Raw genomic sequence first — 17872 nt, 5'->3', positions numbered from 1 at the left:
AGAGCTATTGTTTGTTGCTTCTTTGAAGACCATGAAAATATTGCAGAGCCAATGTGGAATATATATCCAGATGTGCTCTTTCAATGTGGAATAACCAACCAACTTTGAATTTTTTGAATGTGTGTAGAACAGACCATGATCAGTCATACCTTTTACATATCTTAAAATTCTCTTTGCTACAATCCAATGATATTGTTTTGGCTTCTCCACACATCTACTTACCAATCCCATAACATATGTAATATATGGTCATGTGATAGTTAGATACCTTAAACTTTCAACGAGGCTTTTAAACAAGGTTGAATTTACTGGTTCTCTTGTTAAATTAACACTTAATTTCATGCCCAGTTCTGATGGAGTAACTACCGACTTGTAATCTTCCCTTCTAAATTTACTCAAAAATTTCTCTGCATGCTTCTTTTGTGAAACAAATATTCCATCTTGTATATGCTTCACCTCAACTCCAAGGAAGTATGAAATTTCACCAATATTTGTCATTTCAAATTCTTTAGTCATAGCTTTCTTGAAATCTTTAAACATACATGGATTATTTCTGGTGAAAATCATGTCGTCCACATGTAAGCACACGATCATAATATCATCATCTTCATTTTTCTTTGTATATAAGGCATGCTCGTATGGACTCTTCATAAACTTATTTCTCTGGAGGTATTCATCTATTCTCGTGTTCCACACTATTGGAGCTTGCTTCAATCCATACAAGGCTTTCTTTAAGCGGTAAAATTTATCTTCATGCCCTTTTTTAGTATACACATGTGGTTGTTCGATATAAACTTCTTCTTCCAAGTAGCCATTCAAAAATGCTGACTTCATATCTATCTGATAAATTTTCCATTTGTTTTGTGTTGCTACTACTGTGAGAAGTCTAATAGTCTTGATCCTAGCTACTGGAGCAAATACTTCATCATAGTTTATCTCTTGCCTTTGTTTGTAGCCTTTGGCAACTAATCTTGCTTTGTATTACTCCACTTTACCTTCTTTGTTGGTCTTTGTCTTATAAACTCACTTGACTCCAGTTGGGTTGTGACCTTCTGGTCGGGTTGTTAGCTCTCACGTATCATTTCTTTATATCGATGCAATTTCTTCAACTATTGTATTTTTCCAATTTTTCATCTTTAATTGCTTCTTCATATGTTATTGGATCATTGTTTGCAAATAAGTAGAAAAGTGAAACATTATTTAATTCGTAATTGTTGTACCTTTCTGGAATTTTTTCTCCCTCGTAGATCTTCGAACTTCTATGGGAGGTACTTCTGGTCTTTCTTGTCCATTACTACCAGTATTGCTTATTGTTGATGGTGATGTAGTTGAATTTTTTTATTATCTTAATCATTATTTTGTTCATCTTGATTGATAAGATCAACATCATTTTTATCTTCATCAAAAAATAGTCCTTCAACTTTATTGTCTTCTTTGCTCCATCTTTAGTATTTTGTCTCGTCAAACTCGACATCTCTTGAAATTATTACCTTCTTGGTAACAGGGTTATAGAGTCTGTAAGCTTTGCTTCTTTTATCATAATCGATGAAAATACATTTCTCTCATTTGTCATCAAGCTTCTTTCTTATTTGCTCAGAAACATGTGTATATGTGATGTTCCCAAAAATTTTGAGATGTCCAACCCCTGGTTTATGACTGCTCCATGCTTTATTTGGTGTCATATACTTCACACGATTTATTAGACATCTGTTTAGCAAGTAGATTTCACATCGAATAGCTTCGGCCCAGAAATTTCTCGATAGATGTTTACCCTTTATCATACTCCTTACCCTTTAATGCAAGCCTCACATAATTTATATGGAGGGTTGATTTCTAGCGGTATTTTCACCATATTTACTTTCGATAACAACTTCAGGCCCGAAAAACCAAGATGTCCATATCTCAAATGACATAACCATGAATCATCTTTGATTGCAGTCTTCATGCACTTGACTTCTCTTGATTCGATGTCAATGGTAAAAAGACGATTTTTAGTCATATCAACTTTATTGATTAATTCTATATCTTTATTTTTTATGGCAAGTGAGTGATTCTTCATCTGAACTTCATATCCTTTTCACAGGAGTTGACAAAGGTTGATGATGTTGCTTTTCAAAGTCGGTTCATAACATACATTTGAGGTGTATTTCTTTCACTGTTCTTTTCTACGATCATAACTTCGCCTTTGCCTTTGACTTCTTATACAAATCATCACCAAAAGTTACTCATACATGGACAGTTTCATCTAACTTCCCAAACTGTTCATTTTGACCACACATGTGGTTACTGACACATATTTCGAGATATCAAATATTTTTCTTGAATTCTTTATTTTCTTTATGAGTCAATAAAACATGGGATTTTTTAACATTATCTTCTTCAGCTGCTGCGACATAATTTCTTTCTCCTTGTTCGGGAGTTGATCTACACTCGTAACTAAAATGACCTAACTTTTTGCAGTTATAAAATTGTACATGAGATTTATTTCCTTATTGATATTGACCTCGATCTAATCCTCAGCCTCTAAATCCTCTTCCACGACTTGATGTCTAGTTGTTTTCATTTGTTTAAGTGGTGTCATATGAATTCCCACCACGTCCATGTACTCCTAGTGCACCTCTATATTTTCCACGATAACCACCACGATTTTCTCTACTTCGTTTGTGGCTGTTGCTAGTTTTTCTTTTATTGATATTTATCTTGCTATGCAAAGCTTGCTCTAAATTTTTATAATATTCATTTTTCTTCATCTTCTACTCATAGGGTTGGAGTGAACCTACGAGCCCATCAATCAAAATTTGAGACAAATATTTCAATTCTTTGATTTACATTACCACATAATCAAATGTTCGTATCAATGACCGTAAAATTTTCCCCATTACTCTGTCTTCATTAAGTGATTCTCTATTTCTTTTCATTTCATTTACTATTTCTTTACACGACTAACACAATCATCTATTCTTTCTGTATTTTTCATTTTTAAAATTTCAAATTCAGCTCTAAGCGATTGTAAACATACTTTTTTTTCTTTTTTGACATCTAGAAGAGATTTTTGTAAAATCTCCCATGCTTGTTTTGCGGTCTTCGCGTCTGAAATTTTTTCAAATGTAGATTCATCTACTCCTTGAAAAATTAAAAACAATTCCCTATAGTCATTTTTATGTGATTATTTCAGTGCTGTCTTCTCTTCATTTGACATAGTTGTTTCTGCTACTGCATTCTCAGGCTCGGCGTAATCTTTTTCCATAATATCCCAACAATCTTGGGAACCAAGTAGCGTCTTCATTTGAATGCTCAAGTTACCATAATTTAACTTTGTCAATCTCAGAATTTGCTATTGGATCATATTGGCCATCTTCACCACTACGTAAATTTCATGAAACTTTTACTTTTTCCATCCAAATTAAGTTTGAATTATAACAGTAGATGTTTAAAATCAAACTAGATTTTTATATATCAACAAAATATTTGGCAAGAAATTAAAAAGAAAGTTAATTAAGAAGAAAAAAATACAAGAAAAAACAACAAATCAAAGGGCAACTGACATCATTTAAAGGCTTCTTAATGTTGGTTGGAAATATTAAGGAATCATGTGGCAGTAACTTTTGAAATTCTTAATTGATACAGAGGTAGGTAACAATTTTATTACAACAAGAAAAGAACTACTTGGATATGGACATATCCTGTAACATCCTCCATACCGAGTTAGTGATTAAAGTGTAACATTTTAAAATGTCAGTGATCAAATTCAATTAATCGAAAAGTGAAGGAATTAATTAAAGATGTTGGGTAGGATGAATTATTAAGTGAATGAGAACTAAAAGGGTAAAAGGGTCATTGAGCAAAGGTAATAATTAAATAATAGATAATGGGTATTATAATATCCAAGTGAAAGAAACAAGAGTTTCTAGATAACTCTTGATTCTTATTTCTTCTTCAATGTGAAGAGCCAAGCTAAGGTGAGTTTAATTTCTCTTGATTAATCCTTCAAATTCAAGCATGGTTTTAATTATGGAAGCCTTAAGAAAGATTATAGAAGGAAAAAGAGTTGTAGAAACTCAAAGAATTGTAATTTAAAGGAGATTAAAGGTTAGAAGCCATTGAATGAAATATTGGATTAGAGGTCATAATAAGAATTTGAAGTTGGATTTGACTTGTTATCAAGATAATTAAGAAGTATAAGGTGATAGAATTAAAGTTAGAACATGTTGGTATTTGAGTATGATTCTTGAATATCATGTAAAAAGATAGGATTTTGAGTTTAAGGAAGTGATTATGGAGTAGAAACGAGTTTAATTATGTGTATGAAAGTTAGGAATATTAATGGAAGTGAAGTATGAGGTATGGAGCTGAAAATGAAGGAATTTTTGAATTCAAAAAATGTAATTCTGGGCTAGGGGAATCGGTACCCATTCAAGGGGAACCGATACCCCTTCAAGCGAATAAAATTTCCAGAATGTCATGGGGGAACCGATACCCCCACAGGAGGGAACCGATTCCCCCTAAAGGAAAATTGTGAATATGGGTTTAATAAGTTCGTTTAAGTTCCTAGTATCCGATTACAAGGTGTAGGTATCTAATAATTGTCTTAAAATGTATAATTATGTAGATTCAGAGCCTAAACGAGTTCCGGAATCATTGACAAGTAAGATCGATAAAAATAGAAGATAAGAGATTGAAATGGACTAGTGAGGCCAGGTGAGTGCATACAAGTTAGTTTATGATGTTTAATGGAAATAAGACTTGCGACGAGACTATTTCCTATATTATAATGCATTAATTTATGATCATAGGCATATGTTTGATTTGGGTATATGTGATATATATTACAATATGTGTTAAATGATTGTGTGAATACATGTATTGTGATAAGTATAGGAATTAATATGAATGGTCTATACGATTGCATGAGAATGTGAAATAGGTTATATGATAAGTGGCCATACATGTTAATAGTATAAGTGATCAATTATAAGAATTTATATAATAGATTTATATGACTACATGAGAAAGGTGATGAGTTAAATAAGATTAGACTATAGAGTAATATGAGAATAATATATTAGTGAAGGGAATTGAGTATAAATGATGATACCAAACCATAAGGTAAGTATTTACTTATAGGATAATATGATATATATGAATAATATATAACTTTATGAGGAATAATTGGGTGTTATATGATTTAGGTATGAAAATGATCTATGCGTAAGTATATTACGTGATTATGTGACTATGTGTGAAATAGAGTAAACTAGGTAAGTATAAGATATATAAATATATGGCTATGGAACAAAGTATGTAATAATACAATGTTATTTGATTTATGATTTTGATATGTGCATGGATACATGAAATGGATATAGGTTATTATATATGTTACATGATTATATGCATGTGTGATATATGCTATGAGACATGCCCAATGTGAAATGAAATAAGCCAAGTGACTATATGAAATATGTGAAAGAAGCTATGAGATTATATGAACATGTGATATGATATGGAATACATGGTTACACATACATATGGTATGTGACAGAAGAGAAATGACAAGTAATGTGAACTGTTAAATGACAATGCCCATGTTATGTGTCATGAGAGCTAGGGGTATAGTTGGCATGCCAAGAGTCGAGGGTCTATGTGGTCCTTCGGGATATATATGTATCCTTTGGAACATGTGTGAAGTCTAGTGAGTCACATACTTGATCCCTAGTATATGTATATGATTCTTAAGGAATGATATGTGGTCATTCGGGACATTGTGGTCCTTCGGGACATATATGTATTCTTTGGAACATGTGTGAAGTCTGGTGAGACACATACTTGATCCTTGGCATATGTATATGATTCTTAAGGAATGATATGTGGTCCTTCGGGACATTGTGATCCTTCGGGACATATATGTATTCTTTGGAACATGTGTGAAGTCTGGTGAGACGCATACTTGATCCCTAGTATATGTATATGATTCTTAAGGAATGATATGTGGTCCTTATGGACATTATTAAATGGCACTACGGTGCAATTCTACGCGGCACTACGGTGCAATTCTATGTGGCACTTCGGTGCATTTATATGAGCTGTGGTGACAGCATTAGTGCACAACCTCCATAAACCCACATATCTATAGTTCTCACATATGTACATGGGCTAATCCAGAGATATGAACAAATATATGTTAGTGGTATAATAAATGTTATAGAAATGATATGATGTTGTGTGTGTATAGTGTTTGATTGAAAAGGTTAAGCATAAAAGTATGTGATTACATGATAAACTGTTAATGATGAGTTATGTGTATGTATGTATTTACTGTAATTAATCTGATATGATTTTATATGATACGAAGAAAGCATGTAATTTGGTATAACATGATAGAACAGAACATGCCTGTATTGATATATGTTATAAAGTGCATTATAAGTTTTTATGCCTCACTAAGTCTTCGACTTAGCGTGTGATTGTTTCACACGTAGGTTTCGAGAAGAGTAAAGAGTAATGCGGAGCAAGATAGGTCAGTTCTCCTTACCAAATGTCAGATCAGAAAATATATGTACTGTATATATAGTGCAGTTGGCATGTAGTCTAAAGATATAAATTGTATGAACTCTGATATATTTTGTAAACGTTTTGAATAAGTTAAATGTTATAAAAGTTTTTAAATTACTCACTATTTTATACGAATAAATGTTTGAAAAGTTAATGTGACACTTCGGACTCGTATCCGGGTAGGGTACGGGTTGGGGGTGTTACATATCCACCTGTAATATTAAATTGGAAACAATTAAGATGAAACGATGAAAACTTTAATACTTTATTGCTTAACAATTAAGAGAAGTAAATGATGGTAGATTTAGGCGGTTTATGTATTCCTATATATGTGTGTGTACTTTGAAGCTTAGAATGAATGTGTAAGTGAAAGAAAAAAAAAAGAGATAGTGAGAAAAACATAGTAAAACTATAGTGGTGTTTTTAAACTAGCCGAAGCTAATGTTTATATTTGTATCTTAGTTCGCATTAATTTATCATGTGAATTATTAAGTACATCGAGTGCTCTCCTATGCTTCTAACAAGTGATATTAGAGTTTGGTTCAAGTTTACAAAACAATGAAGATGACCTAAATGATTCAACTACAAATCCAGAGGTTGACAAAGGTGAAGTATAGAATTTGGAGTATCCAAATGAAAGCCTTACTTGGTTCTCAAGATTGTTGGGATATTGTTGAGGAAGGTTATGTCGAACCTGAAAATGTAGCAGCAAAAGCATCCTTTATCAATGAAGAGAAAAATGCACTAAAGGAATATCGTTAGAAAGACAAAAGGATATTATTTTTTATTGTTCAAGGATTAGATGCAAAGACCACAAAGCAGACGTGGGAGATTTTGCAAAAATCTCTTTAAGTTGCTGAAAAAATAAAATGTATGTTTAAAATCACTTATGACTGAATTTAAAATTCTAAAAATGAAAAATACAGAAAGTTTCGATGTTTATATTAGTCGTGAAAAAACAGTTGTAAATGAAATGAAGAAAAATTGTGAATCACTCGATGAAGTCAGAGTAATGGAAAAGCTTTTGTGATCGTTGACACGAAAATTTAACTACGTACGTGGTTGTAGTAATTGAAAAATCAAAAGATTTATCCCAAATATTTATTGACATGTTTGTGGGTTCACTCCAAGCCCATGAGCACAAGATGAAGCAAAATGAAGATTTTGAAATTTTGGAGCAAGCTTTGCAAAGCAAGATGAACATCAACGAAAGTGAAGCCAGTAGTAGCTACACACGAGGTAAAGGAAATGAAGTGGTTATCGTGGAAGATTCATAGACAAGCGAGGAACACATGGACGCGATGGTTGATCATATGACACGTGGACGAGGATTTAGAGGTCGAGGATGAGACAGGGAAATAGATCACATGTAAAATGTTATAAATACAACAAGTATGGTCATTTAAGTTATGAGTGTAGATCAACTCCGAAACAAGAAGAAAAAAAATAATGTAACAGCAGTTGAAGAAGAAAAAGATGAAAAATCTCATGTATTCTTCACTTACAAAGAAAATAAAAATTCCAAGAAAAACATTTGGTATCTCAATAATTTTTCCAGCAACCATACGTGGCCAAAAGGAATTGCTTATGAAATTGGATGAAATTGTCCATAGTCGAGTAACATTTGGAGACAACTCACACACAGGATTCAAAAGCAAAGGAGAAGTCATGATTTCACAAAATAATGGTGAAAAGAAGTACATCTCATATGTTTATTATGAACTAGCATTGAAAAGCAACATCATCAGCCTTGGTTAACTTCTAGAGAAATGATGCAAAGTGGACATGAATAATTATTCCCTTGTTATAAAAAATAGAGATATAGAATTAATTGCAAAGTTGATATGACTCAAACTTGTGTCTTTATCATAGACATCAAGTTAAAAGAATTCAAGTGCATGAAGACATCACTCAAAGATGATTCATGGTTGTGGCATCTATGATATGTACATCTTAGATTTTTGGGCTTGAAGTTGTTATTGAAAGCAAATACGGTAAAAGGAATGTTAGTGATCAACCCTCAAAATCAACTATACGAGGTCTACATTTAAGTAAAGTAAAACATACAAAGTTTTAAAGTTAACAGATCTTGGTGAGCTCGAAGACTGTTGGAGATAGTACACACTAACATGGTCAATCCTTTTGACATACCATTACTTGGTGGAAATAGGTACTGTCTAACTTTTATTGATGATTTTAGAGAAAAGAGGTTGAGTTATATTTTCAAAGAAAAATCAAAAGCATTAGAGAAATTCAAAGAATTCAAAGCAATGGCAGAAAACAAAATCGATCAATATTTGAAAACACTCAAATCAGATAGAAGATGTGAGTATACATCAAATTTATTTGAAGACTTCGTTAAAGAGTGTGGCATCATCCATCAACTGAAAGATAAATATATGCCTCAACAAAATGGGATTGCAGAAAGAAATAATCATACAATTCTTGACATTGCGAGGAGCATGATAAAAGTTTAGCACCTATAGAGAAATTTATGGGTTGAAGCTGTTCGTTATGCATTTTACCTATTGAACTGATGTCTAACAAATAGTGTAAAGTACATGACTCCAAATGAAGTATGAAGCGGTCAGAAAACGGGAGTTGGACTCCTCAAGATTTTTGAGTACATCGCATACACACATGTTCCTAAACAAACAAACAAAAATTTGATGATAGAGGAGAGAAATGTATTTTTATTTGTTATTATGAAAGAAGCAAAACTTACCTGGTTTATAATCCTCTCACAAATAAGGTAATAATTTCAAAAGATGTTGAGTTCGATGAAATAGAATACTAGAGATAGAGCATGAAAGAAAATAAGTTTGAAGAACTATTTTTTAATGAAGATAAAGTTGATGATGATCTTATTAATCAAGATGAACAAGATGATGGTCAAGGTCCTCAACAAAATGCACCACCATCATCAAGCACCACTAGTGGTGGTAGCAACAGACTAGAAAATTTTGAAGCACCTCTCACTAAAGTTCGAAGATCTACGAGAGAGAGAAGAATACTAGAAAGGTATAATGGTTATGAATTACAAAATGTTTCACTTATCTACTTACTTGCAAATAGTGATATTATAACATATGAAGAAGCAATTGAAGATGATAAATGGAAGAATGTTATGGATGAATAAACTACAATAATAAAAAGAAATGATACCTAAGAGCTAACAAAATGACCAGAAGGTCACTACCCAATGAGAGTTAAGGGGGTTTATAAGATGAATACCAACAAAGAAGATAAAGTTGAGAAATACAAGGCGAGACTAGTTATCAAAGGATATAAACAAAGTCAAGGAATAAACTATGATGAAGTATTTGCTCTACTGGAAGTGATCAAGACTATCAGACTTCTCACAACAGTAACAATATAAAACAAATAGAAGATTTATCATATAGATGTGAAGCCAACATTTTTAAATGGCTACCTAGAAGAAGAAGTTTATATCGAGTAACCACATGAATATACTAAAAAAATCATGAAGATAAAGTTTATCGATTAAAGAAAGCTCTATATAGATTAAAGCAAGCTCTAAAAGCGTGAAACATGATAATATATGAATACTTTCAGAGAAATAGGTTCATGAATAGTCCATACAAGCATGCTTTATATACAGAGAAAAATAAAGAAAATGATATCATGATCGTGTCCTTATATGTGAACGACATGATTTTCACGGGAAATAATTCAAGTCTGTTTAATGATTTCAAGAATTTGAAATGAAAAATTTTGGTGAAAAGTCATACTTCCTTAGGGTCGAGGTGAAGAAAATTCAAGATGGAATATTCATTTCACAAGAGAAACGCGTGGATCAAATTTTTTAGTAAATTCATAATGGAAAATTACAAGTCAATATCCACTCTAGCAGAATCAGACATGGAATTAAGTGTTGATTCAATAAGAGAGCATGTGAATTTAACGTTGTTTAAAAACATCGTTGAAAGTTTAAGGTATCTGACTATCACATTACAAGACATAACATACATTGGGGACTGGTAAGCATATTCATAGAGAAGACCATTGGATTGCAGCAAAGAGAATTTTGAGATATTTCAAAGGTACGACATATCATAGTTTATTCTACACACAGTCAGAAAACACAAGGTTAGTTGGTTATTCTAATAGTGATTATGGGGAGATTTGGATGATCGAAAAAGGACTTTTGGATATCTATTTCATCTCGGATCTGTAGTATTTTCATGGTCTTCAAAGAAGCAACAAACGATAGATTTTTCAACGTGTGAAACAGAGTATATAGCTGCATCAACGTGCACTTGTCAAACAATGTGGTTGAAGAATATTTTGATCGACTTAAACTTAGAACAAGAAGAACCAACTACAATTTATGTTGACAATAATTATACAGTATATCTTGCCAAGAATCCAGTCTCCCATAGTCAAAGCAAGCAAATCGATACAAAGTATCATTTTATACGATAGTAGCTAAAGAACAAAAATGTGGAATTAATCTACTACAGAACTGAAAATTAATCAGTAGACATTTTTACGAAGCCATTGAAAGGAGATGTATTCCACAGACTCAAAGAAAAGTTTGAAATAAAGAATCGGGTTTGAGTAGGAGTGTTAGAATCAAACCAAATTTTTATATGTCATCAAAATACTTGACAAGAAATTAAGAAACAAGTTAATTAAAAAGAAAGAAAGGGAACAACAAACAACAAATCAAAGGAAACTGACATCATTTGAAGGCTTCTTAAAGTTAGTTGGAATTCTCAAGGAAACATGTGGCAGTAGCTTGTGAAATTCTTAATTAATAAGAAGGTAGGTAACAATTTTATTATGGAAAAAAAAGAATTGCTTAGATATGGACATATCCACCCGAAGAATTAAATTGAAAGAAGTTAAGATGAAATGACAACATCCTTAATGCTTTATTACTTAAAAATTATTACTTAACAATTAAGAGAAGTAAATGGCGATAAATGTAGGTGGTTTATCTATTCATATATATATATATATATATATATATACTTTGAAGCTTTGAATGAATGTATGAGTGAAAGAAAAAAAAAACGAGAGATAGTGAGTAAAGCTTAGCAAAGCTATAGTGATGTTTGTAAACTAGCCGAAGTTAGTGTTTATATTTGTATCTTAGTTCATATTAATATATCGTGTGAATTATTAAGTATATTGAGTGCTCACCTATGCTTCCATCAGGATATTTGTACTGTTCAGGGTGGGCACATACTCTGGAACCTGAATTTTTTATGTTAATTGTTTATTTTACTGAAGGTGTCCACCCTGAAATTTTGTTTGTACTTACCCTATATGAATTTTTTTGTTATTAATACATATGTACCTACCCTGAAAAATATTTCTCGATCCGCCACCAGATATATACATTTCCAACTCTCTCAACTCCCTACATTTGCCACCCTCCTCCTCATGTCTTCGTTATAAACTATTTTTTTTTTGTGAAATTTCTTTTATCAAAATAAAAGTATTATCATAATTTATATTTTTTACTTAGTTTCTTAAAAAAAATATACTCTTCCAAAATTGTAAAATCTCTTTCAACCACTCAATTTCAAATTAATATACATTCATCTAGAATTTACATATAATTTATAAGGTGAGACTTGAATTTGAATTATAGTTGATCGTTAAACTAAAACTTCATTTGTGTAGGAATATAGGTTGAGATTAATGTATAAATATAAGTTTTTATCATTTGAATCTCATCGTATTTGATTATAGAGTAATCATGATCTATATAACTACATGATGTTGAAGTTTTAGTTTTTCCTTAAAAGAAGAATGTTAGTGATGAATATCCATTTGTATAGTGGGATTGGTGCATAGAAATATTATTTTACGGTGAGCACACATATATTAATAATATAAAATTTTTGTATAAAGTCATTGATGTATAAACAAATAAAAATTTAAGGAGAATATAATCAATTAAATAAAGAAATAATTTTACAATGAGCATGTGTCCACCTTTGAGAGTAAACTACATCGGCCGTTGATCGCAAGAATCGGAGGTTGAAGTGGGCGAGGAGACCGTGTCACGTGCAGATTCTAAAAACAAAGATGGATTATTGCATGTTAAAAAGCTGAAGAGATGACGTAGAACAAAGGTGGAAGAAGATGCATACTATTTAATGCCAAAATGGAGATTCGGGTGGTTATGGAGGCACCAAGCAGATAGCTAGCCTGTCTTATATTCTCTCCTATTTTCATTCGAAGTGTTGCTCAAGTATTTGGCCTTTGCCATATCTGCAAGGTCAATTCTATTTATCCCCCAATTTTTTAGGACATTGTTAGGTCTCAAAATATTCTCCCCTCCCCACTTTCAACACAAGCTTAATCCATTTTTTTAATATATGTATACATATGGTAGCAATAAGGATTCTTGAAGATGATAAAATGAATTTATATATATATATATATATATATATATATATATATATATATATATATATATATATATATATATATATGTGAGAGTTTGATTTTAATATTTAATTTAGTATTTTATATATCTCATCTATTTGGTAAAATTAAGTGAATTTTGAACACCTCTATATTTTTTTTATGATTGATATTTTAATAATTAAATTTATCAATAACCATTGTACTTATTATGTATTTAAATATTTGAATCAATCTTATATCTCTACCATATCGACATAAAATTATATATTTATTAATATATATTTAATGGTTACAAAGTTTTTACATAATTACATAAATTAAGTTGTCATATATTTTCAATTTACACAAAATTTGATATTTATAAATAGAATTTGAGATTTAAATATTAATGTATTAATTAAAAAATTTATTAAAATATACAAAACTCACTTAATTTTACATTAATATAAGGAATCCTCCCCATATATAGGAGATATATGGCTATGAGTCATCACTTTTGCAATAAAAGTAATCGTAACTTTCTTCATGACATTTATCTTTTCTTAAATTTGTTGTCGTCTTAAACTATTTTTGTTTTCTCTCTCATACATAATAAAATATTATCTAATTTATAAGTTGTTTACCCTTTAGATTATATAAATATGTGTATTTTAAGTTTAGGAATTTTATTTAAGATATATGATTTTATATTTTAAAATGTATAATTAAAATAATTATATCATATAAATTAAATTTGACACAATCCATATATCAAATAAAACATTATATATATGTGAAAAATTACATGATACTTCAAGTTTGTCTATTTTAAGGTTTAGAGATTCTATTTATAACTTATATTTTATAAGTTTAGTAAGATTTAATATTAAAATAGACATACATAAACTGTATATTGAAATATATATATATATAAACATGAGTTTTGAAATGTGGACCGAAGGGACCAATGTATAAAGTTGCAATGAATTGGATAAACTCTTATTTATCCCTCGTCATCAAGCTAATTTCACCACTATAACCTATAAAAAAAAGTAGCATGAAACTCCAAAAGAAGACAGTTTTAAAATATGTCTTGCTCTTGCAACTAATTCCATCATTTAAACTTAAAATGCCATAATGCATGAAAACAAGACTAGTTTGCTAAGAATTAGCGTCTTCTCAGTTACTATCAGTGTTACTGTCATGCTGATTAAACAATGTGCAGATGATATCGATATCTCAGGCTCGAGGAGAAAAGTAGCTTATTCTGGTCCCCATCATTGGCATTCAGAATAGACTACACTGAGAAAAACAATCAATCTAATGTATTATTACTAATATTTTATTTTTTTGATCCCATTAAAGTCTCATTATTCCTAATATTTTATATTTATTACTCTTGCCATGGTTACCAACCAGTACCGAAAGTGCTTTTATATTTCATAGTTGACATTGTTTAAAGGTTAACTTATTAATTATATATCTGACATTGTTCAAATATCTTAAGGAACTTCTTTCCTTTTTATGTTACTTTATATATATATATATATATTTGCATTAAATAATTAATGCAGTATCCAACTCTCCCTCCCCAAGCCTTATTGGAATATGCATTCTAGAATATGCATTGCATTCTAGAACATGCACTGCTAATGTGTGCATTGAGTGTGGTGTGAGTTGTTATGATTGTTTTGAATTTTGTTATAAATTTTGTTATAGGAAGTTAAGAGATTGAGTAAGCTTGAAGTCATAGTTGCTATATAAGCTGGTTATGATGTAGTTGCATGAGAAGCATAATAACATATCAGATTTTAGTCATTGATGGCCCCTTTCTCATATGGTATCATTCGCCAAAGATCCTGACGTCTTTGTTTTTCTTCATCCGCTGCTGTTATTTTCATTTTTTTGTAGATCTAAATCAGTTCAACTATTGTTGCTTCTTCCATTGGATTGCCACTTTCCTTTGATGCATGCACCAATTTTCTACAACCCTCTTATTTTCCTCTGATGCGTCTTGCTAAAGAACCTGATGAGTTTTTGAAGTTATTGCAACAAGCCAAAAGTGAAGCTGTTGCTGCATTTGGAAATGCTGGAATTTATTTGGAGAAGTACATTCAGAATCCAAGGCATATTTAGGGATGGCAACGGGCCGGATTCGGGCCGAGTATTGGTGTCCCCGTCCCCGATTAAAAAACTCATACCTGTCCTCGCTTAAAAAACCGTGGGGATTTAAAGGGGGATCCCCATCGGGTAATCGAAGAAAACCGCGGGAAAACGGGTATCCCCGTTTAGCATAAACGATTATTTAAACGGGTATCAGGTCGGTATATATATATTTAAATTAAATATATAAATATTACATATATTTTTTTAATTTAAATTAAATTTATTAATATTATATATATATAATAATTATTTTTAATATTTATCGGGTCGGGTAATCGTGTAATCGGGGCGGGGATTACCAAACCTGTCTCCGTTTAGCATAAACGGTTTTTCCCCGTCTTCGTCCCCGTTTAGCATAAACAATTTTTTCCCGTCCCCGTTTAATTCGGTTTTCGATTTTCCCCGTCGGGTTTGGGTTTTTTTGCCATCCCTAGGCATATTGAGTTCCAGGTTCTCGCAGATAAATATGGTAATGTTGTTCACTTGGGTGAGCATGATTACAACATCCGGAGACGAAATCAAAAACTTCTAGAAGAGGCACCTTCTCCAGCATTGACACCAGAGTTACGGGAGGCCATGGGTGATGCAACAGTTGCTGCTGCAGCTTCTATTGGTTACATTGGTGTAGGAACTATTGAGTTTCTTTTAGATGAAAGAGGTTCCTTCTACTTCATGGAAATGCAGCCGGTCATGGTGCCCGCTCTGAAACAAAGGATTCATTCTCCAGACCCTTCAGAAAGAAGGATTACATTCCCTTGTCCACTTATCTCAAGACTTACAAGATCGGCGACTATGTCGACGTCAAGGGAAACGGCGCCGTTCATAAGGGTATGCCCCATAAGTTTTACCACGGCAGCACTGGTCGGGTTTGGAATGTCACGAAACGCGTCATCGGTGTTGAAGTCAACAAGTAGGTGGGAAACATGAGTATTAGGATGAGGATTCATGTGTGTGTCGAGCACGTTCAGCCTTCAAGGTGCACCGACGATTCAAATCGAACGGAAGGAAGTATCGTCACTTCCGATTCAAATCGAACGGAATGAAGCATCGACACTTTCGATTCAAATCGAACGGAAGGAAGCATCGACACTTCCGATTCAAGTTGAACGGAAGAAAGTATCGACACTTCCGATTCAAGTCGAACGGAAGGAAGCATCGACATTTCCGATCCAAGTGTTCGTTTTCTCATTTGCTCAAGAAGAAGGAAAAGAGTAGGGAGAATATTGGAATATGCATTCTAGAATATGCAGTGGATTCTAGAACATGCACTACTAATGTGTGCATTGAGTGTGGTGTGAGTTCGTGTGAGTTGTTATGATTGTTTTGGATTCTGTTATGAATGTTGTTATAGGAAGTTAAGAGATTGAGTAAGCTTAAAGCCATAGCTGCTATATAAGCTGGTTATGATGTAGTTGCATGAGAAGCATAATAACATATCAGATTTTAGTCATTGATGGCCCCTTTCTCACAAGCCTTATAAATAAGACATGATGCAATCTCAAACTCCACCAGAGCTATGCCTCAGCGCACACACATAAGCCTGCTCACTTATTTCCCTGTTTCATCTTTCTTAATATTTGGCTTGAGGTACAGGACAAGGTAAGAGATTTGGCATCCAAGAAGGCTGCTGTGATATTCACAAAGAGCTCTTGTTACATGTGTTATAGCATCAAGACACTATTTTACGAGCTCGGTGCTAGCCCGGCGATCCATGAGTTCGACCACCATCCTAGTGAGCGAGAAATGAAGTGGGCTCTACGAGGGCTTGGGTGTGATCCCTCGTCCCAGCTGTGTTCATCGGTGGAAGATTCGTAGGTTCAGCGAAAGATGTCATATCGCTTCATGTAGATGGATCACTCAAACAAATGCTCATAAATGCAAAGGCCTTATGGTTCTAGCAATAACCATGTAAAAACTAAATAAAAAGGAAACAACTTTATTGCCTACTCCATTGGCTTTGCTTCTTTTTTGTTGAGTTCCTTCAATATAGTGTATGAAATAACAAGAACTTCATGAGAATAACCTAAACCTATTAATTAAACAGAGAATGATGATAAGTGATGAAGCATTTGACTTCGTAGGATTCTTTTCTATCGGAAACAAACATAAAGGCATGGCCTTAAATAAAACTTATGATCGATCCCACTCGAGAATAGAATAGAAGGGAATAAAGTTTCCACGAAGCAGAAATGCGGTTGACTGTTGTTTCTGGTAATGAAGAATCATTAATATTATTAAAGCCGATTACTTATATTCTTTTGCAGTAAGAGATAGCAATGAGAATGGAGAATCCTGTCCCAAATCGATGAAGGAAGAGTTGTTCTCATTGCCCACGTGTGTTTCGAGGCTCACTAGCGCATGTGATGGTGCTATATATATATATATAATGCATGAAGGGAAAGTGAGCCTAAATGCATGTGGGGAAGAATCATGCAAGTTGGTGGGCGCAAAATAGAAAGAAAGAAGCACCGAAGGCCCAAAAGTGTTGCATTGAGCCCCCATGAAAATAAGTAGTCCCAATCCTATAAAGTAATTTAATTGGTTTTAGCATCCAGGTAAAGCACGTTTCCTTTTGTTGAATTGGCTTCAGCGTTCGATCTAGTCGTACTTTTTTTTTGAGTTATTCTAGTTGAAGAATCTTATTTTACAACTCAGAGTTGATTTGAAATTTTTTTGAGTCGAGTCTAGTCAAATTATTTAATTTATGTTTAAATTTAAATGTAAATATTTATAATATTATGTTATTATTTGATTCCAATTTAAATGA

General features: G+C 32.4%; 1 pseudogene; it reads left to right on the top strand.

Annotated features, from left to right (window-relative positions):
• The first annotated feature begins 1207 nt into the window (after positions 1 to 1207).
• LOC120135369 lies at positions 1208 to 17055 on the top strand (annotated as a pseudogene).
• The last annotated feature ends 817 nt before the right edge of the window (positions 17056 to 17872 follow it).

Source organism: Hibiscus syriacus, unplaced genomic scaffold, assembly GCF_006381635.1.
Source record: "Hibiscus syriacus cultivar Baekdansim isolate YM2019G1 unplaced genomic scaffold, ASM638163v2 tig00110607_pilon, whole genome shotgun sequence".
Lineage (NCBI taxonomy): Eukaryota > Viridiplantae > Streptophyta > Magnoliopsida > Malvales > Malvaceae > Hibiscus > Hibiscus syriacus.
This window is presented reverse-complemented; position numbering and strand designations above follow the sequence as displayed.